The following is a 26466-nucleotide window of genomic DNA, read 5'->3' as shown; positions in this document are numbered from 1 at the left end:
TTTTAGTATTGAGGTGGCAACTCCCCTTCTTTCTTTATTTCTTGCCATGACTCTACAGAATATAGTTCAACCACTTTCTTCCAGCAGTCCCATCCTTCCTGTCCAGAGTAACTATTCAGAAGCGTGCTTGAATAAATGGCAAAAGTGTTCAAATACACTGGCTCTGAATTTCTGTTGGGTACATTTATGAAAATCCTAGGGAGTCCCTGGAGTCGTAGGCCTGGTGTGTGTGTGTGTGTGTGTGTGTGTGTGTGTGTGTGTGTGTGTGTTTAACAACGAATAGAAGTTAAAAAGTAGTAGTAAGGCTTATTATCAACTTTTTAAAAGCCCTCTCTACCCCCAACAAGGTAAAGAGCAATTGTTTGAAATGTATGGCCCCAAACAATATGGGGTATCACGAAGCCCTGAGAACAACATTTTAAATTGTTTTAATCACTGTTATAGAAGGAATGAATAGGTGCTACTGTTCAGCAACCCCATCGCTGGTATTATGTTTTTGGGGGGAAGGAGGAGGAAGAAAAGAGAAGGTAGAAAAATACAATCCTAGAAAAGTTAAATAACAACTTGTAAATTTCATTCTCTGTTGCTGGAAAACCAACTCATTATACATGAATGCATAATAAAACAAGTGTTTGGCACATTGAGGTGTGTGAACTATGTAGTGTAATCAGAGCTTATTTCCCTGCTGTGGAGATTGAAATTTATATGTTTCTTCTAAGCAGTACCTTTCATTCCATTTTTATTTTCTAAGGGAGAGTGAAATTTACAAGTTGCTGCTTAACAATACCGAAAGTGCTAGTTCCCATACAGCGAATAGTGAAGTTTACAAGTTGCCGTTCGACGATGTCTACATTTCTGTTTGTTTTTCCTACCCCCCTACCCCAAGGTATAGTAAAGTTTATAAGGTTAGTAAAAACCCTTCATTATTAATACAAGGTTATATTGCTGGTGGGGATTCCACAAATGGCTTATGAACATATCTAAGGGGAGAAGTAAAGGCGGAGGTTATGAGGCAGGAAATTCTTTCAGGAACATTGAATTTATAATCATCACCTAAGAATATGCAGAGACACTCATTCATGGCCTTGTGTCCCCATGACCCTGTTCCCTTGGCTCCCTGGTTATGTTATCCTCCAAGTGCATTTCACTGGTCCTTCCTTTTTGAAATCCATCTAATCCTTCCTGTGCAAATCTTGCTCAGGCTGCCCATCTTTCATCTTCCATGGACCTTCTCCTCCACTTCCATTCTTTCTCTGAACATTCAGAGTGGTTATTGTGTGCAAAATTAATTAAATGAACGGTCCATAGTCTTAGGGCATCATTTTCATTATTGTCTTGGGCTGCTACTTAAATATTTTATTATTACAGTATTTTATTGTTATTAAAATTTTAGGATATCGATGCCTTGTTTCACCCATTTTATTACAAGTTCCTTGAGGGGAGATATCATGCCTTAACATTTGTTAGGTTCCCAATGGGGGCTTGTATATAGTTGTACAATTGAAACAAAGTGGATGTTTCATCAATCATGAGAACAGGGAGAGGAGAAAAGTGAAAGAGTAACAGACACCCTGTGGTAGCTAGTCCGTGAAGACTATTTTCAACAAATCCTTGTTCCTGTGTGTGCCTGCTTCATCTCCCAAAAAGAACTGCCCTTTTCCCTCCTCGTGAGTGTTGGGACAGAGATGAGCCATCCCACTGAGCCCTGCCTAAATTGAGGAGATAGAGCAAATATGTGGTTGTTCTTGTTATTTTAAGTCACTGAATTTTGAAGTGGTTTACTGTGCAGCAAAGATCCTAGAAACACACCCCAGGGGCACCTACGTGGCTCAGTCGGTTGAGTGTCCTGCCTCAATTTCAGCTCGGGTCATGATCTCATGATTCGTGAGTTCAAGCCCCATGTCGAGCTCTGCACTGACAGTGTGGATCCTGCTTGGGATTCTCTCTCTGCCTCTCCAGTGCTTGTGCTCTCTTCCTCTCTCTCAAAATAAATTAATTAATTTAAAAAATTTTTAAAATAAAAAAGAAACACACCCCAAATGGGAGTGACTATACACTCCCATTTTGTGCTCTACAGTGGTGCTTTTCAAACATTAATGTGCTTACAAATCTTGTTAAAATCCCGAGGATCTTGTTAAAATTGTAATTTGGCAGGTCAAGGGCGGGGCTGTGATTCTCCATTTGTAAGAATCTCCCAGGTGATGCCCTGGTGTGTGGGCCGCACTGGGAGTAGCAAAGGTCAAAGCAGGGAAGACTATCCATCGAAAGATTATTGGGTTGCTTATTATAGCCAGGAAAGTTATACTTGCCTTTCTGTTGAAATTCCAGATCCTGTACTGGGTCTGTTCTCTGTCTAATAGACATTCCAATTCCAACAACTTACAGTCAGTTTTGTAGTTTGGCTAGTTGTAGTTGCTTCAAATCTCACTTTCCTCTGAGTCACTTTATGCCGCCAGGGCTGGCGGCTGTTTAACCAAGATGCACACTCTGTGACAATCATAAATAATAGTAATTCCCTTACATCCTGAGTGTTTTGCTGTGAGCCAGGCTCTCCTAGGTGATTTGTATGTATTTCCTCCTTTAATCCCTATAACAAACATGACTGTCACTGTTATACGGATGGGGAACCTGGGGTTAAGGGAGGTTCAGTTGATCGCCCTGTCACTCAGTGAGTGAGCCATGGGTGACCTGACTCCAGTTATGCCATATCCCACCTCCCAGCCAGAAAGCCAGCACACCTGAGCTTGAGGCCTCAGGGCAGATGCACTATCTTTCCCTTTCTCTCTTCCTCTCTCCCTCTCTCCCTCTCTCTCTCTGTTTCTCTTTCTTTCTTTCTTTCTTTCTTTCTTTCTTTCTTTCTTTCTCTTTCTTTTTCTTTTCTTTTCTTTTCTTTTCTTTTCTTTTCTTTTCTTTTCTTTTCTTTTTTTTTCTTTTCTTTTCTTTTCTTTTTTTTTTCTTTTCTTTCTTTCCCAGCTGTTTCTTTGGAACAGCAGCAGCAAGTACTCTAGACATTTTCCCTCCTTGCAGTAGAGTTGATTTTGGGAAATCCTGACAGAGAACTGAAATGTATGTGTGTGTGTGTGTGTGTGTGTGTGTGTGTGTGTGTGTGTGTAAGGCAGAAGCAGAAACACCTTTGAAACCCATTAGTTGAAGGATTTAATTTCTTATAGCACCGTTCACATAATTACTGTCAGCATTTTACAGTGGTATTTAAAGTGCTGACGTGGGGAAAGTCTTTACGCAGAATAAATATAGATTATTCTTTTAAACTTCAGTAGTCTCTGTTTTCACTGGGCGTCACCTATTGCAGCAAAATAATTTTGCCTCTCTCACTTTGCTTCAGGCTTATTGTTTCACTAAGGCATTTGTCAGACAGGAGCCTCTACTGTTGGAGTTTTCCATCAGAATAGCATAAAATACTCCTTTTAAAAACCATAAAAGACTCTGATATAAAGCCGACCTTGAAATTAGACGGCCAGACATCTCTGTACTTATTGGTTGGGATGTTTATACTCCCTTGAACGTTCAAGAAACAGTGCTGGAAGTGTCAGTACTCTGTGGTGCCAAAGCCAGTGTCCTACAGGGAACCCGCTCCTGGGTTTAAATGAAGATACCAGGACCTCTGGCCAGGAAGCTTGACTTAGCTCTCAAATGCCTTGACTACCAAGGTGGCTGTTCTCTGCCATGAGGATGATGATAGAGGTGGTGGCGGTGTGTGTCTGTATGTGTGTCGGTGTAGAGCTCTTTAAAGCAAGATCATTTGGCTGTGAACTTTTTGATGGGCTCACTACAGATTTTATTGGCTCTTTGGGTGAGGGTGCAAGGGGTTGGGGGATGGTGACAGGACTTGATTAGGACTTGAATCATTGCTCAGAAGAGTGATTTTTCAAAATCACGGAATTCATTTTTCTCTCACTGCCTGCTATTCTTCAAAATAAGAGCTGGTCAGTCTGTCTCTGGCAAAACAGTGACTTCCTTTGTCATTCTGAATGAATCATTTATAGACAACTGGTCCGTTTTGATGGTTCTCCTGATCTTTTGGACATGAAATATTGTTTCTTTTGAGATAAATATCTAACTTTTTCTAACACATTTAATTGTAAGTAGCTTTTGAAATATCCTTAGTAAGAGCCACATTTCATTTTTCTTGTATTTGTGAGACATGTATGTATGGAACCACATGGAAGGCAACCTCTGGATCTTTATCAGTTTGCAGGTTTCTATTCAGAGAAGTATGGCACATACTCTACTAATTTCTATCACTTTTAAAATTACCTTCTTCAGTGGTAAATTTCAAGAGGAAGTGGAGTCTGGCTTAAATGAAACATTTCCAAAGTTGCCTTTCTTGCAGATTTCCAAGAATCTTAGGTGTCTAATTGTAATTTGTCCGGGGGAGACTATGGGTGTCAAAGCACTGCTGGGTTTTTTGTTTTTTTTTTTTTTCAACGTTTATTTATTTTTGGGACAGAGAGAGACAGAGCATGAACGGGGGAGGGGCAGAGAGAGAGGGAGACACAGAATCGGAAACAGGCTCCAGGCTCTGAGCCATCAGCCCAGAGCCCGACGCGGGACTCGAACTCACGGACCATGAGATCGTGACCTGGCTGAAGTCGGACGCTTAACCGACTGCGCCACCCAGGCGCCCCACTGCTGGGGGGTTTTGATACATAGTATTGATAATTGATTCCTTAGCAATCATGTGGATTCAGATAGAAGAGAATTTAAATTGAACTCTCAGTAGAGAATAAGTAAGTACTCTGTGCTATGGAGAAATAAAAATACATGTTTGGAAAAAGCAAAATAGTGCACAAAATGGTATCATGAAGTCAGACATTTTGTAGTATCGACCTAATACTTTCTATCATTTATAGCCAATCAAAGGAAGTATCTTTGAAAAAAAATGTATAAAGACTGTCCCATAGTTTGTTTCCTTAAAATTGGTTACAAATCCAATGTGTAAGCTACTGTAAACCACATTCTGAAATGTGGGAAAGAAATAAAATAATTACTTATAATAGATATTCCGAAAGTTGAAATAGCATTGATTTCATTTTTTTTTCCTGCCAGAGGTTGAGATCTATTATTTTATTTTTGTCTTAAAATCTCCAGATGCTTTTTGGCTGTATAGGGGAGAAAGAATAATTTTCACCTTACCCTTCTGAGTTTTTATCCGAGACCTCCTGTAATAAAAAAAAAATCTTAAGAGAAAACCAATCAGATTTTTATTGACTTGTATACCTCGTGTGTATATGGGAGCTACCCAGGAAAACTGAGTAAAGCTCGCTGAGATGGCCACACTACCACCTTAAATACCATTTTCAGCTAAAGAGAAAGAGATGGATATGTGGGCAGTGCTGGGGGGTTACCAGGATAAGCAAGGTAAATAAGGGTAAGATTTGTTCTGCCGATTTAATGCCTGCTCCATTGATAAGATTGTCTTGTGATTGTTTTTTAAAGTTTTATTTACTTAAGCTATCTCCACATGCCACGTGAGGCTTGAACTCATGGCCCTGAGATCGAGAGTCACATGCTGTACCGACTGAGCCAGCCAGGTGCCCAACGATTGCCTTACAATTTAGAGTCATCCTTCTCTTCCTGATACAGAGAAGGAGGAATTTACAAGTGGAGATTTCCTTTATAAATGTAGATCCATTGCAAATGGGTAACTTCTACCCAGTTTTCAGAGCTTCTCTTGTGTCTGTAAGTTTCTTAAAAATGATCAGCTCAAAAGAATTATTATGCCAAGGGGACATACTTTGGGGTGGCATATTCTGCTCCCTTTCAACTGCAAATGGATAAAACTAAATTCAGGTTATCCCAAGAGAAAAGAAAAGGGTGACTATTGGCTCACGTAATTGCAGGATCCATTGGGGTGAACTGGCTTTCGTTATGGATGGCTAAGGGTGTCTTTCCCAGGGGTGGTGGACATTTTGTGTGGCCTGAAGTTTATGCAGTTGGAGAGCTTTCTTTCTTTCTTTTTTTAAATTAAATTAATTTAAATTAAATTAAATTAATTTTTTAAATTAATTTAATTTAATTTAAATTAATTTAATTTTTATTTATTTTTGAGAGAGAGAGAGGGCTTGAGTGAGCGAGGGGCAAAGAGAGAGGGAGAGAGAGGGAGAGAGAGAATCCCACAAGGCACACAGGGAGAGGGAGAGGGAGAGGGAGAAAGTCCCATGCAGGCTCCATACTTTTAGTGCGAAGCCCAAAGCAGGGCTCGAGCTCATGAACCATGAGATCATGACCTGAGCTGAAATGGGACAATTAACCCACTTGGACCACCCAGGCACCCCTTGGAGAGCCTTCTTTATAAAAATAATACAAATAACCACATTGCTAGAAAGGGACTTGTAAACCTAAGTTTCAGTAGCTTCTTGGTAATTTTGCATCTGCTGTCTCCCCACCTCACAGCCCATTTCTTCTCTATTAATTTCCCCTTTAGTCTCAGTCCTGTGGTGGGAAAATGATCCTAAAGCATTTTCAGACTTATGTGCATTTTACTTCCCGAGATGTCAGAAGCCTCTTTTTCTTTCAGCTGGTTCATACAGATCCTAAAAAAGACTGATTGATTAGCTTGACTCACATTCCTGCCTCTGGTAGAGGAGATGAGACCCCTTGATTGAGATCCCAGAAGAACCACAGTGGGTTGGGTGCCCTAAAGGAATCAGATGTTGAGCAGTAAAAATAATACGTCCTCTTCCATCCTCTTCAGTCTGTCTTGTAGATCGGGGGGACAGGGAGGGAGGATGTTCTAAACTGAATGTATAAAACATCCATTCAGACTTGAATTCAGCTCTTTTCAGGGAGTCAGTTGACCTTAGTAAGAGCTGAGATCATACACAGAGGCATTCTGGGGAGTCAATTTCTGTTTTTTTCCAAATTGTGTATCAGTTAGGCGTCTTTCATATTTGAGGTACTAAGTAAGTATATCTGGTTGGGAGGCTCTCCCTTACTGTATCTTCATTTAGCCTGGAATTCACTCTCAGATACCATATGACAAATACTCATTCCTTTGGTCATTACTGCTTTTTGTCATTGGAATCTTATGGGACATTACAAAGCAAATGAAAACCTGGTCCCTAAACTCATTATCCGTCTTTCCTCTTTGTTTAGAGTACCTTGTTCTCTGTTAATGTTCACCTCCCTGGAGTAGGATGATGAAAAGAAAAGGTGGTGGTGGGGGGGGGGGGGAGGTGTGATATGAAGTATGCTGTATCCAATGTTGAAAATATCTATCCATAAAAAGCACCAGGTGATGATGCTTTTTTATACTATCAATGTATCAGAAATATAAACATGTGTCCTTTTCATAACAAACTTACTCAGTACATCAACTGCCATTAAAAAGTACCCTTTTTTATAGATGATGTAATTGCTATAATTTTTGGAAGTATGTGTTGAGTATGAGAATATTAGTGTATTAGACATGTTCTCCAGAGAAACAAATCCAATCATATATATATATATATATATATATATATATATATATATATAATCTATATGATTTACTATAATGAATTGGTTCGTGTGGTTATGGAGGCTGAGAAGTTGCATAATCTGCCATTTGCAGGCCAGAGACCCAGGAAAGCCAGTGGTATAGTTCCAAGAACTGTACGACTGATGGTGTAAGTCACAGTAGAGGGCAGGAGAAGACTGACATCACAGCGCAACAGCCAGGCAGAGAGCACGAATTCTCTCTTCCTCTGTCTGTTTGTTCTATTCAGGCCATCAGGGGATTGAATGATGCCCACCCACACTGGGGAGGGCCATCTGCTTCACTGAGTCCTCTGACTCAGATGCTAATCTCATTCTGAAACACATTCACAGATACATCCGGTAATAGTGTTATAATCTAGGCACCCTGTGTCCCAGTCAACTTAACACATTAACCATCACAATTAACTAAAGTGTGGCAGCAATAATTAAAATTACATTAGAAAAATAGGAACTTGCAACACTGAGCATCTGGGCTCTTTGAGGGCAAGGGTCCCTCAAAGCTCGGCAGAGTACCTTCTTCCTACATTGTAGGTGTGAACCAAATGAGTAAATGAGGGGTGGAGTGAAGGGCTCTGCTCTCACTGCTTCCCTCTGTCTCCTGCCTTGTGTTTTCAGGCTTCAACTCTGGTCATGATTTTTATCTCCTCACTGGTCCCTTTTCTTTCGTAAGATACTTCTATATCTTTTTTAAAAAATCCTGATCTTTTCTTTTTTAACCTTTGATTCCTGACATTTCCCTTTCCACTTCTCACTTTCTTTCATAGCACGGCTGCCTTTGTCTGTTTTAGTCTCTTTGCTCTGTAGCTTTTCATGTCTACTTTTGTCATTCTGTGACTTTCCTCTTTTTTAGATACTGTTGGTGAGCTGCTTGTCTGTTGAGTTAAAGAGGGCACCCTGTTGAGCTATCGCGAGAGACACTGATTAATTGACCAATGCTGCAATTTCTGCTCCGTCAGGATCTTCTGTGGCTCCCAACTAAAGAAATGGACCATTTTATAATGGCATTAACACAATCCAAATCTCAAAGCACCTGTAGTTTTGCTCCTTTTTCTTTAATCTGGAAATCTAGGAAATGTAAATATTGATCCTTTGATTTTTCCTATATTCTCTATTTTAAAAATAACACCTATACCTGCCCATACTATTTTTGCATGTTGTATTTACAAAAATCAACCTCCCTCCTCACTTCAGGCTATTTGTTGGCCTCCTGTTATTACTGATTTTATTTTCCAGCACAGGAAATAGGACTAATCATAACAAGCTGAATCCTCCAGAATTCTGTTTTGGGCACATAGGAGATAATCAGATGCATATTAATCATTAGGCTCATATGATTAATATGGTGGTTCTACCAATCTGATTATTTTGTATTATTTGATAAGTGTGTTGCAGTAATCCAATTCACTACTTTTGAAGGGCAGGAGAGTATGGCTGTGATAATGAACTTTGAATCTAAATTTCTTAGGTTCAAATCCTAACTACTGTGAATGCTAGCTCAGTCAAGGTATTTTACCTCTATTGGACCCAACTTTCTCATCTATACAATGGAGATATTATTAGTATCAATCACATAGAATTATGAGGATTAAATGAATTATTATTGCAATCTCCTCTGAATAGGGCCTGACACATAGTGGGCATTTAAAAAATACTGGCTGTCTTTGATTTATTTTTTTTACACTCTATCCCAATTATTTCTGTCCCTTCCCCAAGTTTTATTTTGAAAATATTAAAATTTTTTAAAAGTTGGGAGTAGAGAACAGTAGTTATCCAAATACAATGTGCAAGAATTGTTATTAACATATTGTCATAATTGTTCATTTGCTTTCTTTTTCTCATTTATATACCTTTCAAAAAAACATTTGCATTCATCGTATTTCCTGGCATTTAACCTTCTATCTCTTGAGATCAGTATGTATATAATAATACCATTATCACATCTAACAAATTTAACATTGTTTTGTTACCAAATATATTCAAATGTCCCCATTAAGGTCCCTTGTACATTATAATATCTTTTTTCTTATTTTTATTTTTTTAAAAATTAGATAAAGGCTTACACATTTAACTTAGTTAGTGCATGTGTTTAGACTCTTTTAATCTAGAATAGTTCCCTGCCTTTCACGAGTTGACATTTCTGATGGTTCTAAGGCAGTGTCATGTGGAATGCCATGCCATGTAGATCTGTCCAGTTGTTTCCTGATGATTAGATTTAGCCTCAACATTTTTGGCCAACATACTACCTAGTTAATATTGTATAGTTCATATTGAATCATATCAGAGGCACTAGTTGGTTTGTTCAATTTTTGGTGGTGCTGTTTGATCACTTGATTAAGTGATTTTCTCCAGATCCCTCCATTTTTGGATTTTAGGTGTGGCTTTTTGAGATTTGTGGTTTGCTTTGTAATTAGTAAGCAATCTGTGTGGTAATACTCTGAGATTGAGTGAATATCCTGTTTCTTAAGAACGTTTCACCCATTGGTTTTATCATCCATTGATGAATCTTGCCTAATAGTGTTTTTGTTACTGTATTATTCTTATAAATTTATTAGCTGACCTTCCTTGGTAACCAAAGAGCTCCTCACCCTCCCTGCCACGTCCATAGTAGAATTGAATAATTATCGTAATAGTTGGAACAATTTATTCATAGTATGGTCCTTCTTTCAGCTAGAATAAAATGTGTTTCCTTTGCTGCTCGTATCATAGCTATTTCTTTTTAAAAGTCACTATAATCTTTGTATTGAAGTATAGCAAACCTATAGAAAAATGCACAAAACTTACGTATATAGCTCAAGGAAGTCCCACAAAACAATGTAACTCTATAAATAACTTCTTATTCTTTTATGAGTTTCCAATTATCTTCATTTTAGCCAGTAGGATCCCCTGTAAACTAGTTTTTATGTCCCTTTGACATGAAAGGACATCAGTTTTTTAGTATGCCCTTGGGCAAAATAAGATATTTTAGGCTTACCTTATATTTTCCCTACTCCTGATCAAGAATAAGTCATTTCTTCAAAGAGCTCTGCTTGGCTTCCTTTAGTGGGGAATGGAATTTAGAAATGAAACTTAGGTTACTAGGTGGTCTCTTTGCTACTATCTGTCTATCTATCTATACATGTATATATACATGTATATATGTATATATATACATGTAGATATGTATATACACATGTATATATATACATATATACATGTATATATACATGTATATATATATATAGTTGAATTGCAGATTATTGTGGATAATTACATATATACTATATATATACTAATAATCTGAAATTCAACAATTCAAATCCAACATCACAGGATTCTTCCCTCATTCTACCTTTTTATCTTCTTTATTCCACGGTGAGAGCCCAATGTATTGATCCATTTTCTCTATTGTATAACACACAGAAAATAGTTGCAGAATGACTACATCGATACCACTTCCAACGACCAATCTACTAAGTAAAGTTCAGGATTTATTTGTACTCATTTTTGTCCTAATATTCCACTACAGACAGACGTTCATAATGCCAGACCCAAAAGTTATTTGAATTCATTTTTGTCTTCTGTGATTATTTTTAGCAATATGATATGCCATTCATTCTATTTATTTTTTTGTTTGTATGCAAGTGTACTTTTTGTTTTATAATTTTTTTTTCTGTTTTCTATTTTGTATGTATAGGACTTTATATGGTCCAAAAATCAAAACAAGATAAAAAGTTGTTCAAGGAATTCCTATTTTGTTTTTATCCTTCCAATCTGTACCCATCCTGCATAGTAAACATTTTCATTTCTGGTTTATCTCTCATGGGTTTATCACAAAAACTATCAAACCCATACATATACACATATACTTAATATTCTTTCTTATGCGGAAGTTAGCATATTACATGTACTTTTTCTCACCTTCCTTTTTTATCCTGGCAATTATTTCATATCATTTTATAAAGTCCCCCTCATTTCTTACTACAGTTGATTGGTACACCTTTGAGTGACATACCAAGGTTGTCCCTATGGATGGTTCAGTTACCCAGTATTTTGTTATTGGAAATAATGCCGTGGTGAATAACCTTGTACCTATTTTGTCATATGTTGGAAGGTGTATGTTCAGAGTGAAATTCCATAAGTGGGGGTGCTTGGGTGGCTTGGTCAGTTGAGCGTCTGACTCTTGACTTTGGCTCAGGTCATGATCTCATGGTTTGTGAATTCGAGCCCTACACAGACTCTGTGTTGAACAGTGCAGAACCTGCTTGGGATTCTGTCTTTCCTCTCTCTAGACTTTCTTCAAAAAAAAAAAAAAAAAACAAAAACAACACAACAACAACAACAAAATGCTATAACTGACATTGCATGTATGAAAATATATAGATATGTAGGTAAATAGATACAAAAGTAAATAGATAACATAGTTTCCTTAACTGATAACAAATTTCCTTCCATTCAGGTTGTATGCCCTTTTGTACTCTCTCTACCAATGCATGAGAGGGACCCTTTCCCCATACTCTTCCATGTCTATAAGCTTTGAACTTCTGTGAAACTGGTCGGTAAGAAGTGTGTATCAGTGTATTTGTCTTTAAGCTTTTTAAGTTTTAGAATAGTTTTAGATTAACAGAGAAGTTGTGAGGTAGTACGAGGAGTTCTCACATACTTCTCACCCAGTGCCTCCTACAGATAATCGGCTATGATAGTACAGTACAGTTGTCAAAATTCTCACTGTGGTTTTAACTTGTTTCCTCTTATTATAAGAACAGTTAAGCATGTCTTTATATTTTTAATAGCCATTTCTATATCCTCTTCTGTGAACTGTCTTTTTATTTTGCTCATACTAAAAACTCAGTTTTGAACCCATATTTCTTTTCAACTTTTAAGAATATACATATTATATTAGGGTGATTGACACTGGATCTGTAATTATATATTGTAAATGTTCAAAAAAATCTTTTTAATGTTTATTTTTGACAGAGAGAATGAGAGACAGAGCATGAGTTGGGGAGGGGCAGAGGGAGAGGGAGACATAGAATTCGAAATGGGCTCCAGGCTCCGAGCTGTCATCACAGAGCCCAACGCAGGGCTCAAACCCACATACTGTGAGATCATGACCTGAGCCAAAGTCGGACTCTTAACCAACTGAGCCACCCAGGTGCCCCAATATATCATAAATGTTTTATCCTAGCATCCATCTGTTTTTTGACTTTGCTTTGATATTGGGGGCCTTGGATCTTTAGCCGAAGGCTCAGCAAATAAAAATCATCATTGAGTAACTGAAAGACTGAATGAGTAAATGAAGTTCTAGATAGAAATGTTGAGTGGCTTAAAAATTGGGCATTCTCTGGAGAATCTGATGAGCACCAAAGCTAGAAAAGTGGAAATGGAAGGACAAACAAGTGACACTCTTTTGGTTTATAGGCCAGGTTGTCAGGTATAAGTAATTACAAGTGCCTGGTATCCTGAGGGGAAGGCTCTGCTTTTGAAGAGGGAACGTCTCATTCATCCTTGTTTCCTCTTTACCTACTCGATCCTGGTTACTTTGTAAACAATTCTGTTTTGGGTATTTATCCTTTAGAGAATATAGGATAGAAAAAAACCAAACCTGAATTCCTCCTTAAAAGTAGTCTAACTCTTAGAGCCATCTTGGTGCCAGATGTACAATTATTTTTCCCTAATGGATTTTTGCCATGTGTTTATGACACCAAATAGCTGACTTAATGTGTGGAATTGGCTAAGAAATCCAGATGTTTAGAAATATAGTGCAACTTCGCTTATTACCATGTGATAATCTTATATGACTAGACTTTCTATGTCTTAATGTGTCCAATACAACATGCACAGTTATGTATAAGGCAACGGTATGGCTCACTTAATTGTAGGATCATGGTTTTTATAACTTAATTGTCTCTACAGAGTGTATGCTTCATGCAAACACTTCATGCAAAGACGTTCACTTTGAGGTACACATTGGCCTTTCTGGCTCAGGGCTGAGTTTTTATTTTGTTTCTACCAGTTGTTATTTTAACTTAGTATATGTTTTATGTTCTGTAAGCCTCATCTAAAATGAAGGTTTAAAGTTCCTTTAGTGTTATTGAGAATGATAAATGAGATAATGTGTATAAATACTTTATATGTGTGTGTGTGTGTGTGTGTGTGTGTGTGTGTGTGTGTATATAGTGCTTGATGTATATAAATTACAATTCCTAACACAAAGCATGCACTCAATAAATGTCACTAGTCGTGGTTACTGTTCACTGCTTCCTATAATGCCTCATAATTTTCTCTCATTATCATTGTCACCTACTATATTTTTGTGTACAAATTATTTTGTATGTATAATAATCATAATATTTTTGCATTTCAACCAACATAGTCTTTTTTTAATTTTTAAAATAATATTGTAGAATAAGTAAGAAATGATTTTCTCTATTTTAGAATTGAGGAAGTAAAGGTTTATAGGAGTAAGGAGAATCCTTAAGACCGTGTACTAATGAAGTAGTAAACTGGTGAAGCTGGGACATCTGATGTGAATTATGCTTATGTCTTATTTTTAAAACTCTCTTATAAGCTCGTTGATGGGTGGAATATGAAAGATTTCTTTCTCAAGGGTCAAGAATAGAGAGGCACCTGGGTGGCTCATTCAGTTGAGCATCTGACTCTTGATTTTGGCTCAGGTCATGATCCCAGGGTGTCATGGAATTAAGCCCATGTTGGTCTCCACATTGAGCCTGGAGCCTGCTTGAGATTCTGTCTCTCCCTCCCTCCGCCCCTCTCCCCCACCCAGGCTCTTTCTCTCTCTCTCTAAAAAAAAAAAAAAAAAAAAGCAAGAACAGAATCTAAATTGACTTAAGTTAGACGAATTTATTGGCTCATAAAACTGCCAAGTCTAGGGACAGGTCTTTAGGCATGGCTGTACCAAGTACTCAGACTAGGTGGGAATTTGTCTCACCCAGTTGGTTGTACTTTGCTTTCCATTCGCCTTGTCTTTAAGTTGGGAACTCCCCCGTGGGTCAGGATGGCCACCAGAAATACCAGCTTAATATCTTTTCCCCATGATTCCATGTCGTAACTTCTTGTTACTAATAGTTCTGTTAATTTCCTTGTGTTGGATATCATTAGATCAAATTGGACCGTGTGCCCACCTCTGAACTCATTCCTATGGTCAGAGTGATGGGAATATACTGGTTGATTAGGTCTGGGTACGGATACTATGCGAAGTAGAGTTGCATCAGCCTTTTATAAACCACATTACCTGAGAGTGGAGTCAGGGTGATTTGCCAAATCAAAATCAAAATCTTATTACCATGGATAAATAAACTGTGGTACATCCATACAATAGAGTGACACTCAGTAAGAAAAAGGAATAAATTACTGATACATGCAACAAATGGATAAATTCCATATGCTTTCCACTAAGTGAAAGAAGCCAGCACCAAAGGGTTATGATTTCACGTATATGATGTTTCTGGGCATAGCCAAATTTATAGGGACAGAAAACAAATTAAGGGCTGCCAGGAGCTGTAGAATAGGGTGAAGACTTGACTACAGCTGATGCATGAGGTAACTCTGGAGGGGGATGGAAATGCTTTATATGTTGATTGTGGTGTTGGTTATAGTAGTATACATGTTTGTTAAAATTCATAGAAGTTAAATTAAAAGGTGTAAATTTTACCATTATAAAATTAGACCTCCGTAAGTTTGGCTAAAAAAGCAAACAAAAACATCATAATTACTGAAAAGAGGAGGATACTGAGTAGGACCCCCAAATCCCCCAAGCATGTTGAAAGGGTTCAGTACAGTGTCTCCCCCCCACCCCCTCACCAACCCAGAATGTGCCACTTTGCCACGTGGATTATTTTGAGCTTGACACCCTATAGGCTCTTGAGACCCTATAGGCTCAAGAGAAACTTTGTACTTCCCTTAACCACACAGAAGAATCTAAATTGGACGACTTTCCCAGAATAAGGGTTATTAACAGAGATACATTTTACCTGAGTGACCCATCTGTATGAGAGAGCAAACATCTAATTACCAAACATCTGTTCTTCTTATTACCCTGTGAACTGTATCCCTTTCCTCTGAAATTCCAGACCCCTGTCCGCTTCTCCTTAGTTCACAATGACATATAACCCTCATTTTTCCTGCCTTTGGAATTTCCATGTCTATGTGGATTTCCCATATGTATGCCTATTAAATTTGATTTTCTCCTGTTAATCTGTCTCATGTTGATTTGATTCTTAGTCCAGCTAAAAGGACCCTGAAGGAGACAGGAGTTCCTCCCCCTTGTGAAGGGAGTGAGGCATTCTTGCTCCCCAACAATAACAACAACAACAAAAAAGTGCTTACTACATATCTTAGCCTATGTAATAGGAACTAATTACTGCCTAGACAAGTGGTTCTCAGTCTGTTTTTCACCATGATACTTATTGTTGTTGAGATGCCCATGAGGTTCCTTGAACCTATGATGGTTGTTGATAGTTTCTAGTACGTGTGCTATAACCCCACCACTTTCTCTCCCTCTCAAAGGAAAAAAAAAATGTTATCTAGCTACAAGTGAATGAGAATCGTATTACTGTAGGGATAATCATTCAGAGATATCAAACGTTAGCAAAGAGTAATACTTGTTATTAGTTAACATGTTACTGGGTGCCTGGGTGGCTCAGTAGGTTATGTGTCCGATTCTTGATTTAGGCTCAGGTCATAATCTCAGTTTGTGAGATCAAGCCCTGCATCCAGTTCTGCACTGACAGTGTGGAGCTTGCTTGGAATTCTCTCTCTCACCCTCTCCCTTCCCCTCCCCTGTTCATCTCTCTCTCTCTCTCTCTCGCTCTCGCTCTCGCTCTCTCTCAAAATAAATAAGTAAACATTAAAAAAACACAACAACATGTTATTTGGGCACTGTATGTAGCATTATGATTAAGAACCTCTTGTCTCAATGACTGCATTCTTTACCCTTTACTAAACATATAGATTTGATGTATAATGACTGAGTTACTTAAAAAAAATTAAGTGCAAATGAATCCGTACTTACATATTATTCTGCAACATACTTCCTTCATTTAATATATCTTTTGCTCCTTTCCACATTTAGAGTCATTTTTGTTATTATTTGTGTAAAATGGCTATAGCTTCAACTTTGACTCGAATGGAACAGACAATGCACAAAGTAAGAGAGTGCCAAAATACTCAGTGATCAGGAAAACATATTTTAATTCAACATTTTTTTAAAAAATCAAGCAAATGCAAATAAAAATCCTTGATGAACAAAAATAAATACTTAAGAAAATTGTTTTAAATGTTTATTTATTTATTTTTTTTTTTGAAGGAAAGAGAGGGTATGAGCAAGGGAGGAGCAGAGAGAAAGGGAGACATAGAATCGGAAGCAGGCTCCAAGCTCTGAGCTGTCAGCACAGAGCCTAACACGGGGCTTGAACTCACAAACTGTGAGATCATGACCTAAGCCAAAGTCGGATGCCTAACTGACTGAGCCACCCAGGCACCCCAAAAATAAATATTTTAAATAAAGACCATTCCAATGCCGACCCATATTGCAGTTGGAGGCCAAAGAAAAATGAAATTCATTAAATTAGTGAAGTTAATTAATTTTAAACTATTTAAGATTATCAGTGGTTGATGAGAAAACATCAAACATGGTGATTTTGCCCATCAAAAACAAGATAAGGAAGTAAATATTGGAAATATTATTGACTTTGTATCTAATAAACCCAGAAAATTGAAATTATAATAAATTCTGGTTTTGTGATTTCATTATAGGGTAAAACTTTGGTTTGTGAGCATAATTCATTCCAGAAACATGCTTGTAATCCAGAGCACTTGTGTATTAAGACAAATTTCCTTGGAGGGGCATCTGGGTGGCTCAGTCAGTTAAGCATCTGACTTCAGCTTGGGTCATGATCTCCGGGTTCGTGGGTTTGAGCCCCGTGTTGGTGTCTATGCTGACAGTTCAGAGCCTGGAGCCTGCTTCAGAATCTGTGTCTCTGTGTCTCCCTCTCTCTCTCTGCTCTCCCCTGCTCATGCTCTGTCTCTCAAAATAAATAAAACATTGAAAAAGAAACTTAAAAAGAAATAATGGAAAGTCAGATGATTCGTTCCATGACCCAGAAATATTCATATAAAAATGACTATAATACTGTAATAGAATACAAAATAATAAAATACAAAATATAAAGAAAAATAAACAAATTAACCTGTACTCACCTTTGAAAACCTTTATGGCTGGTGTGAGTGAGACAAGAGAGAGAGGAAGGTTATTGTGTAGGATGAATTTTGCTATCACTGATGGATGTTGACTACAGTACATTCTTAATAAACTCTTGTCATATACTGTATTTAATGTAACTGGCAATAAGGCAGCAGAGGAAAGGGTCTATGACTGCAGGCAGCCTGACCTAGAATGAAACAAAGCATTCCTAAGCTGACTCTTGTTTGGAAAAGCAATGGACTGTCATAGGTGCTTTGAAGTGACAAAAAATATACTAGTGTCAGTTATGGGCACCTTCCAACGTTCTGAAAAGTGACTGCTTTCTGCTCAACACCGTGGCCTGAGATCTAGCATCCGAGCACGGGAGATGATCACCTCAATGCTTCCGAGACAGAGAGAGAGAGAGAGAGAGGAACCACTGGCTCAGTTGTGATCATGTGCCATTTGGTGTCATGTACTACTCATATTGCAAGACGTTGCTCATTTATCAAGTTAAAAGGTGCCCCAGCATTCATCTTTGTTTAAAATTTCGATGTTTTGTTCGCTGTGAGTTTTTTGCGCTAATTTTGATTTTTAAAAATATTTCATTGAGGGTGCTGGGTGGCTCAAGAATGGGGTTAAGCGTCGAATTCTCGATTTCGGCTCAGGTCATGATCTCAGGGTTCATGGGTTCGAGCCTCGCGTCGGGCTCCATGCTGGCAGTGCAGAGCCTACTTGGGATTCTGTCTCTCCCCTCTCTCTCTGCCCCTCCTATGCATTCTTGAGCTCACTCTCTCTCAAAATAAATAAATAAACTTAAAAAAATTAAAAAATATATATACTACATTGAGTATTATTTTGATTAGTGAGGTCTTTTTTTTTTTTTAGCAGTCTTTAAATTTTGCACCTGAGGCCAGTTGCTAACTTGCCTTCCCCTAATCCTGGTCCTGGATGCCAGCCCACCCTCTTGACCAAGCTGCAGATGGGCTTGAAGCAGGAGAAAAAATGAGAACAGTACCAGGTGTGGCAGAGGGTGATCTCTGTTGTGGTATGGCCTATTTATCCCCTTGGTCAGGAATCATGAAGTTGCCCCCACTTTTCCTTTGGATTGTCTTTTAGGTGTTCTGGCCTTGACTAGATTGTCAGCTAGGCAGAGCAGCTGAGGAGGGCTGAAGGGGGCAGAATAGGCCACCCCAAAATAGGCTTCTTTGGTTTAAGGATTATTCTGAGCTGATTATTTTTTAAGAAACTGCAGACCTAGGAGAATCTCTGAAAACAATAGAAGTTACCCCTTTGTAAGGGAAAATCTACATTTATAAAGGGTATTTACATTAGAAAGGAAGCCTACAGGAGAAAGAGTCTATTACTAGAGAGAACTTTTTCCCCTGAGAGACTTATCTGCTTGGCAGGGCTAAATTTGTTTACCCAACATCTCCACCTCTCACCTTCCAGTGAATTGCCTTCCCCCTTTGAAGCCTTAGACTACTATCCTTTTCCTGAGCACAGGATGGTGTATAAACCTCAATCCTCTGGCTGCCTTTTGAGTCTCATATCTTACTGGGGCTCCTGTATGTGTGTGCAAAATTAAGTTTTTCCCCCTTCCATTCTCCTTTTACGATAGGGGAGTTTCAGACACGAACTCAGATGTTAAAGGGAAATTTTTTTTTTTCCTCCAGATGAGTGGGGAATGATGCTTTGGGGCCTCCAGTGACCTTTGTCTAGAGTGGTATGTAGTAATTCCAGATTCTCCTCTTCTGCATCTGATTTGCTTTTTGGAGCTTCTCAGCTACTCCTGATACCTACTTCCTCTTTCCCTCAACCCCTACCACCCTCTTTCTTTGACTATCATCTCATTCTCACTCCCAGGGGCCCCAGCTGGAATTTTAAAAATCCAGGAATTGTCAGATTTTAACATCTGACAGAGATGTATTCCTGAGAGAAAGAAGTCTAATTGTCACCAGCTGGGTTATGGTATCCTGGTGGTTAAGCCAGTCTTGCAAAGACAATGAGCTGAGTGACTGTTGAAATGTTTCCTACTTGGTGAAGGACCTCTGGTGTGCTGTTGGATGTGACGGGAGCTCTGTGAACCCTGGCCTTTGATTCCACTTTAGGAGCAAGTTTCCTGTATTCATTGGGCAGCCTTTATCATTATGAATCTTGCCTTTTTGCAAGACCAGTGGATTCTGTAAAGGTTTATTAATCATGATTTAATATATTCATATGAAAAAATGTAACAGCCAGAGAATAAAGCTTATGTAGGCATTGCAGGGGTCCCTTTGGGGGTTTACTCTATATTACTCATAGCAATGAAAAGTAAAAATGGCAAGTTATATTAGCTGAGTTCAAGATACAAAAGGCAATATTAATTTCACAGGAAGTGTAAAAGGATATGCAAATGTGATCAACTCCCAGGAAAACATTGCAATATACCACTCCAGGCTTTGAAATTATGCAGTTTAATAAACACTTGTTAAGAAGCTTCACACACCAAACATTGAATTTTAAAGCAAGTGCTTCTGATCACGTCATGTTTTTGTGGAACAGCATTATTATTTTCCTAAGCTTTTTGAACCTTAAGATTGGGTTTGATTGGATTTATTGGTAGCAATCACAGGTTTTGGGAAAACACAGATGGTTCAAAACAGAAAAATTCCATGTTGTTGTTTTTCAATTAAAAGTGTAATTTAGACATGTGGGCCATTAGATTAGAACGTGAAGTAAAAATTTTAGCCAGTAATTGACAAGGGAGAATTATCATGGAGTTTTAATTAGTGACGTCTTGAAAGGAGATGCTTTCCTAAAAGTTTATTTCCGCACTTCCTTAGGTTGATGCTGCCTATATAGGAACCCTCCTGTTCATTTATAATCAATACCAAGCTTTGGCAGCTACCAAATGGAAAGGGCTGTTAAGAAATTGCATGAGATTTTAAGGTTTCAATACTGAGCTGTGCAAGCAGAGTAAAAAAATCTTCATTTTTGAATGAAGTTGTTTCTCAGATGTTTCAGTAGATTGTTTAGAGCCTAGATAGAATTTTACAGCGATTTTAGACACACATCTGTAATGCTTTGTTCTAAATTTGTCTTGTGGTTTTATAGAGGTTTACAGTACTGTTTAGTCTTGTGTTATTAAAAACATCAAGAGATAGAGAACAATGAATGATAACACTCAGTGTGGGTGGGTTGTGAGTAAAGGAAACAGTTATTTTCAAACAGTGCTGGTGGCAACTTGGTGTATGTATGAAAAATATTGTTTACTCTTTGACCCAACAGCTGCATGTCTAGATATTTACCTTAAATATTTGGACAAGTCACAAAGGTGTGCATCTTTAAGTAACATTATTATAGAGCTGTTTATGATATGAAAAAGAGAAACCCAAACATCCTAAGTGTGCAGTACTTGGTTAAATGCTTTCAGTCTTTTTAAAAATGTTTATTTATTTATTTTGAGAGAGAGCATGTGCACGAACAAGTGGTGGGGAGAGAGAGAGAGAGAGAGAGAGAGAGAGAGAGAGAGAGAGAATCCCAAGCATGCTCCACACTCAGCACAGCGCCCAATATGGGGCTTGATCCTACAACCATGAGATCATAACTTGAATTGAAATCAAGAATGGGATGCTCACCCAACTAAACTACCCAGGCACCCCAATGTTTTAAGTCTTTATATAGTGGAATACCATGTAGCTTTTTCAAACATTGTTGTAGACAACTCAGTAACATGCAAACATTTTTTACAGTGAGTGAAAATGGAAATAGATTACAAACAGGAAATATAATTAGAAGGGTCTTAGTGAAAAGAGAAGTTTTTTTCCATAGATATGTATGGATATAGCAACCCATTCTCCCTGTTAAAAATTTTAAAAGTTTTATTTGCTTTTACTATCAATAGCTTTATTTTTCTAAACTAAACATGCATTACTTGATAATAACAGTGATATGAGAAAGTACATACATCATTGAGAGACAATAAGATATAATACAGGTGATCCTTGTTTTACAAAATATGTGACTATAAAACAGATTTGCCCTACAAATTATTATTTGCTTGACAGAAGATTCATGTGGTTCTGACAAGTGAGCAGAATCTTCTTTGATAATTTGGATTTCATGCACAGCTCTCTGGTGAAGCTGGCCTAGTGAGGAAACTTGGCGTTAGGGAAAGTGAAAACTATGCTGTTGGAGATGAAGGTCCTATGGAAATAAAAAGCATGCATCTTTGACATTGCCCAGAGGTCAATAAACAAATATTTTATTCCTACACACATGCCCACTTAAATGTAACTATAAGGGGAATTTCTTTATAACCTGGGGGCAAAGAAAGGCTTTCTATATATAATTCAAAATCCAGATGCACTGAAACTTGAATGTATAAAATTAAAAATTAAAAACAATTTTTTTTTATTTTGCCTGGCAAATAAATAAATAAAAGTCAAACCATAGCTGTCAAATTGGGAGAAGATATTTGCAAGATATATTTCGGATAAAGACCTAACATTCCTCATATATAAAGAGTTATAAATTAAGAAGAGAAGGGGGCCCAAAATCCAACAGGAAAGTTGCAGGAGATCTAGATAATTCACAGGAATTGATATGGAATCGTTCTTAAGCATAAGAAAGTATGTTCAACTCCACTCATAATATGAGACACGCATGATTATTTGTACTTACAAAATACTGGAAACAGCCTAAATATCTGTGCAAAAGGAAAGTATTTGAATGAATCCTGATGGAGCCCATACAGAGATGTGCTATAATATAGAATGAGAAAGTTCCTTTTGCACTGGTATGGAGTGAGTCCCAGAGATATTATTAGTACAAAAAGCAAAATACAAAAGAGTAGATATAGCAGGCTACATTTTATATAAGAAAGAAGGAGAAATAAGAATGTCTGTCTGTCTGTCATCTGTTGATCAATCCATCAATCATTTCTGCAAAAGGAATCACAGAAAGTTAAACTGGAAAGAATGAAATTAGTAACCTACTGAGTGGGAATGGGATTAGAGGAGTTAGGGTAAGGAGTGTTAGCACTTTTTTTTTTATAGTTTTGACTTTGAAATCATGTTTTTATGTTTTATAAGCTTAAAAATAAAAATAAATTACAGTATTGAGATAGAAATTGAATAAAAACGGAGGTAAATGGTCCCAATTGTATATCAAATGGATGACATGATAGCACATTAGGAAAAAAAGTAGTAATTCAAATTATTTTGAGCATAGTTCCTTGACTGTATACCTTCCATCTAAAGACAAAAGAAATGGAAAGAAATCTTGAACTTTATACATTTGCTATTGATAGTAGTATTGATGGAATGATTCAGAAATTATTTTATCTGGTAGGATTGGATAAATACATCGATTTTGGAGGGGAGCCAGGATTTTTAGGACACTGAGCTGTTGGATTGAGACTAGAAGTGTCAATATAAATACATAATTATATATATTTTTAAAAATATATGACATATATATACTTAATATATAAAGTATATATATATTATTTATATATATTATCATATAAATTTTTTATTTATATAAAGAGACACCTAGATGGATCAGTTGATTAAATGTCTGACTTCCACTCAGGTCATGATATCATGGTTCATAAGTTCGAGCCCTGTGTCGGGCTCTGTGTTGACAGCTCAGAGCCTGGAGCCTGCTTTGGATTTTGTGTCTCTCTAGCTCTCTGCCCCTCCCCCGCTTGCATTCTGTCTCTTTCTCTCTCAAAAATAAATAAATATTTTAATAACCTGTTTCGATTCATATCAGTATATAAATAATTCCTCGTTCTGCCCTCTATTAAGGGCCCCCCAGCAGCAGGGAGCATACTCAGTTCCTGCTCTTTGTTTCTAAACACCATTCCCCACTAAAAGGAACCAGTGCCTGTGAAGAAATAGCTGGTCCAGAGCAGGTAAAATACAAGAAAAGTCTGGAACATTTTGCTGTGCCAGCAAATAAAAAAAAACTGCTCAAAAAAAAAAAAAATGATGAGGACATGTCTGAATGACACAGGAGCCAGCTTGAAACGGGACACTTAAAAATCAAATGGTTCTGGGGCACCTGGATGGCTCAGTCGGTTAAGCATCCAACTTCAGGTCATGATCTCACAGTTCGTGAGTTTGAGCCCCAGATCAGGCTTTGTGCTGAAAGCTTGGAGCCTGGAGCCTGCTTTGGATTCTTTGTCTTCCTCTCTATCTGCCCCTCCTCCTCTCTCTCTCTCTCTCTCTCTCTCTCTCTCTCTCTCTGTCTTTCAAAAATAAATAAACATAAAAAAAATTAAAAAAAAGATGAAATGGTTCAGGTGTACTTAAAACAAAAATGAGTGAATTAAAAAAATAAGTCAATAAAGAAGGGAGAGAGAAAGAGAAGTTCTTTTTACAGTGGAATACCAGCTAATAGATGTGGAAGCAATGATGGAACTAGAATATCACTATTTTACAACTCCTGTCAGAATAATTCAGACTAGCATCATCAATAGGTACCAAAACCATTGAGTGCAAGTTTTTTTTGGGAATAATATATTAACACAGTTTCAAAATCTTTCTCCATGCTTTGCTTATTCTCTGTATTTACACTGTAGGGCAAAGCCCACTTAGAGTCTTTGGCTGGGTCTGAAAATTAAACTGACAAAGACAGATTGACAAGAGAAAAGAACACAAATTTATTTAATGTAGGTTTTACATGACATGGGAGTCTTTATAAGGAAATGAAGGCCTGAAGAAACAGATCTGATTATTTGTATGCTTGGCTTGATGAAGAATAAGCAGTCATTTAGAAATAGTGTATGTCAGAGGGTATGAGGTAAGGGTAACTGGGCAGGGGGAAAACTGGGAAACACTTAGTAAGAATTCTTCTTGGTGTCCCTTGTCTTCAGAGACAGGGATGCTTTTTTTCCTCCAGGTATAAGTGATGACGTTTTGGGGTGATGGTGGGGTTGTCTAGAGCAGATGGCCAAGAAAGAATTCTTGATTATGTCTTTGGTGCCAAAGGTGATTTTTATTAAAGCACCAGGATGGGACCCATGGTCAGGAAGAGCTTCACTGGTGTCCTGACGGGTAACTCATTATATACCCACAGGTTGGGAGGGGGTCAGGGATAGAGTGTATCTCTAAGGAATTTTGGAAGCAAGGTTTCCAGAACCTGAGGGGCTAGCAGTTGCTAGGGAAACACCATTTATCACCATTTAATAAAACCTTAGTCATGAGACCCTTTAGGTGTATATCAGTGGATCATAAGCTTGGAGCATGATTGCCAGCATATATCTTAGAGCAATTGAGATAAAGGAAGTAGACTTACAGGATCCTCGAGGTTGGGATGTTAAGCTAAAGGTTCTCTTTTGTCCCTAGCAAAGTGTCATCCTTGAGGCAGCTGAGCTCCTAGAGAGAGGTCACTCTGCCAGTGTCAAGGACTTGTCAAGGGGCTGTAGGCAGTAAGGGAATTCAGTTCTTCATTTGCCCTAGTTTCCCACATCACCATGGCAAGCACTTAAACCCCTTTCCTTTGTTCTTAAGTAGCCAGTAGTGTCCAAGGAATATCATACATAATCCACCTGGGGGGAGGGAGGAATGCCAGTCTGTATTTTGCTCTCAGCTTGCCTCATGCTCCCTCATCATAAGGAGGGCATCTCTCACATGAGGGTTTTATGATCTATTTCAGAGGAGAATACACACACACAGATACAGGGAGTAACCTGGCACATACCACCTCATCCAAGGATCAAAGTTAATATCCCTGGCAATGGGAAAAACTTCCATCTGTTTCTTTCCAATAGAATGCAGTAAGAAGGACATAAAGTCACTTCAGTAGTATGCCTCTCAAAAATGTGTAATGTGATTCTTGAGAAGGAAAGCTGTCAAAGGCAAATAGAAAGGGCCAGCCAGATTTCTGAGGCCACATACTCCCTTTGCATGCTTTTGGCTTCTGAAGTTTTGCTTGCCTCTTTCATCAGCCAGCAGCCAGGAACTACAAGCCTCACTATAATAGTCCCGCCCAACCCGGAATCACATATGTATAAAAGATCAGTAAAACCTGAGCTGGATGCTCAGCCTTTTTAGGTGACTCCACTGGGCCATCACCGATATGAAATCAACAGTCTTCCGATTTCCCAAGAAATTGGGAAATTGTCCTTTGTCTCTCCCTGTGTGCCGAGTATTTGCTGTAACAGTCTAATTCCAAGGAAACAATGAGACTGGCATAAATACACTCAAAACACAGGTCTGACTTCTTCAAAACTGTTAATGCCAGGAGCGGCAAAGAAAATATGAGGAACTATTCCAGATTCAAGAAGATAAAAGACACATGCTAATTAAAAACAGTGTGATCCTGGAATGAGGAAAAAGAACAGGACATTCTTGGGACTGAAGAAATGTAAATATGGACCATATTTAAGATAGTACTCTTTAGTGTTAAAGCCCCTGAATTTGATGATAGCACTGTGTTTATGTGAGAGACAGCTCTTATTCTTAGAAGACTTTGATATCGCACCTGTTTTCCTCTACCCTCCCTAGGTTCAGCTCCTGGAGCTCACAGCCAAAGGACAAAAAGCAGAGTAATAAGAGAGCAGTTTTAATTACCTTTGTATGAGTGTACTGGTACTGGAGTTCGCAAAGAAGAACGTGGCTCTAAGAGATGGCCAGATGATTGTAATTTACATAGCATTTTAGGCTAAAGGGGGTGGGGCCTTCTAGGCAAAGATGTGGGGGCAAATTGTGGAATGTGGGGAAGGAAATGTATGGCAAGTAAAAGTTATCTTGTTCTGCAGAGAAGATACCTAACTCTTAGGTAATAGGAGAGTT

The 26466-nt window shown here is 38.0% G+C and overlaps 1 protein-coding gene across 7 annotated transcripts in view; it reads left to right on the top strand.

The window, feature by feature from the left end:
* The window catches only part of FHIT (fragile histidine triad diadenosine triphosphatase), a 1423954-nt gene that overhangs the window by 296819 nt on the left and 1100669 nt on the right, over nucleotides 1-26466 (top strand). Inside the window, exon 4 of one of the 7 annotated variants that reach the window (XM_045053135.1) lies at nucleotides 19357-19406. The exons of the other annotated variants lie outside the window; for them this stretch is intronic. The gene's annotated coding sequence lies outside the window, so the exon portion shown is untranslated. The remainder of the gene's footprint in view (nucleotides 1-19356; nucleotides 19407-26466) is intronic. 7 annotated transcript variants of the gene reach the window in all.

Source organism: Felis catus, chromosome A2 (assembly GCF_018350175.1).
Source record: "Felis catus isolate Fca126 chromosome A2, F.catus_Fca126_mat1.0, whole genome shotgun sequence".
NCBI classification, from domain to species: domain Eukaryota; kingdom Metazoa; phylum Chordata; class Mammalia; order Carnivora; family Felidae; genus Felis; species Felis catus.
This window is presented reverse-complemented; position numbering and strand designations above follow the sequence as displayed.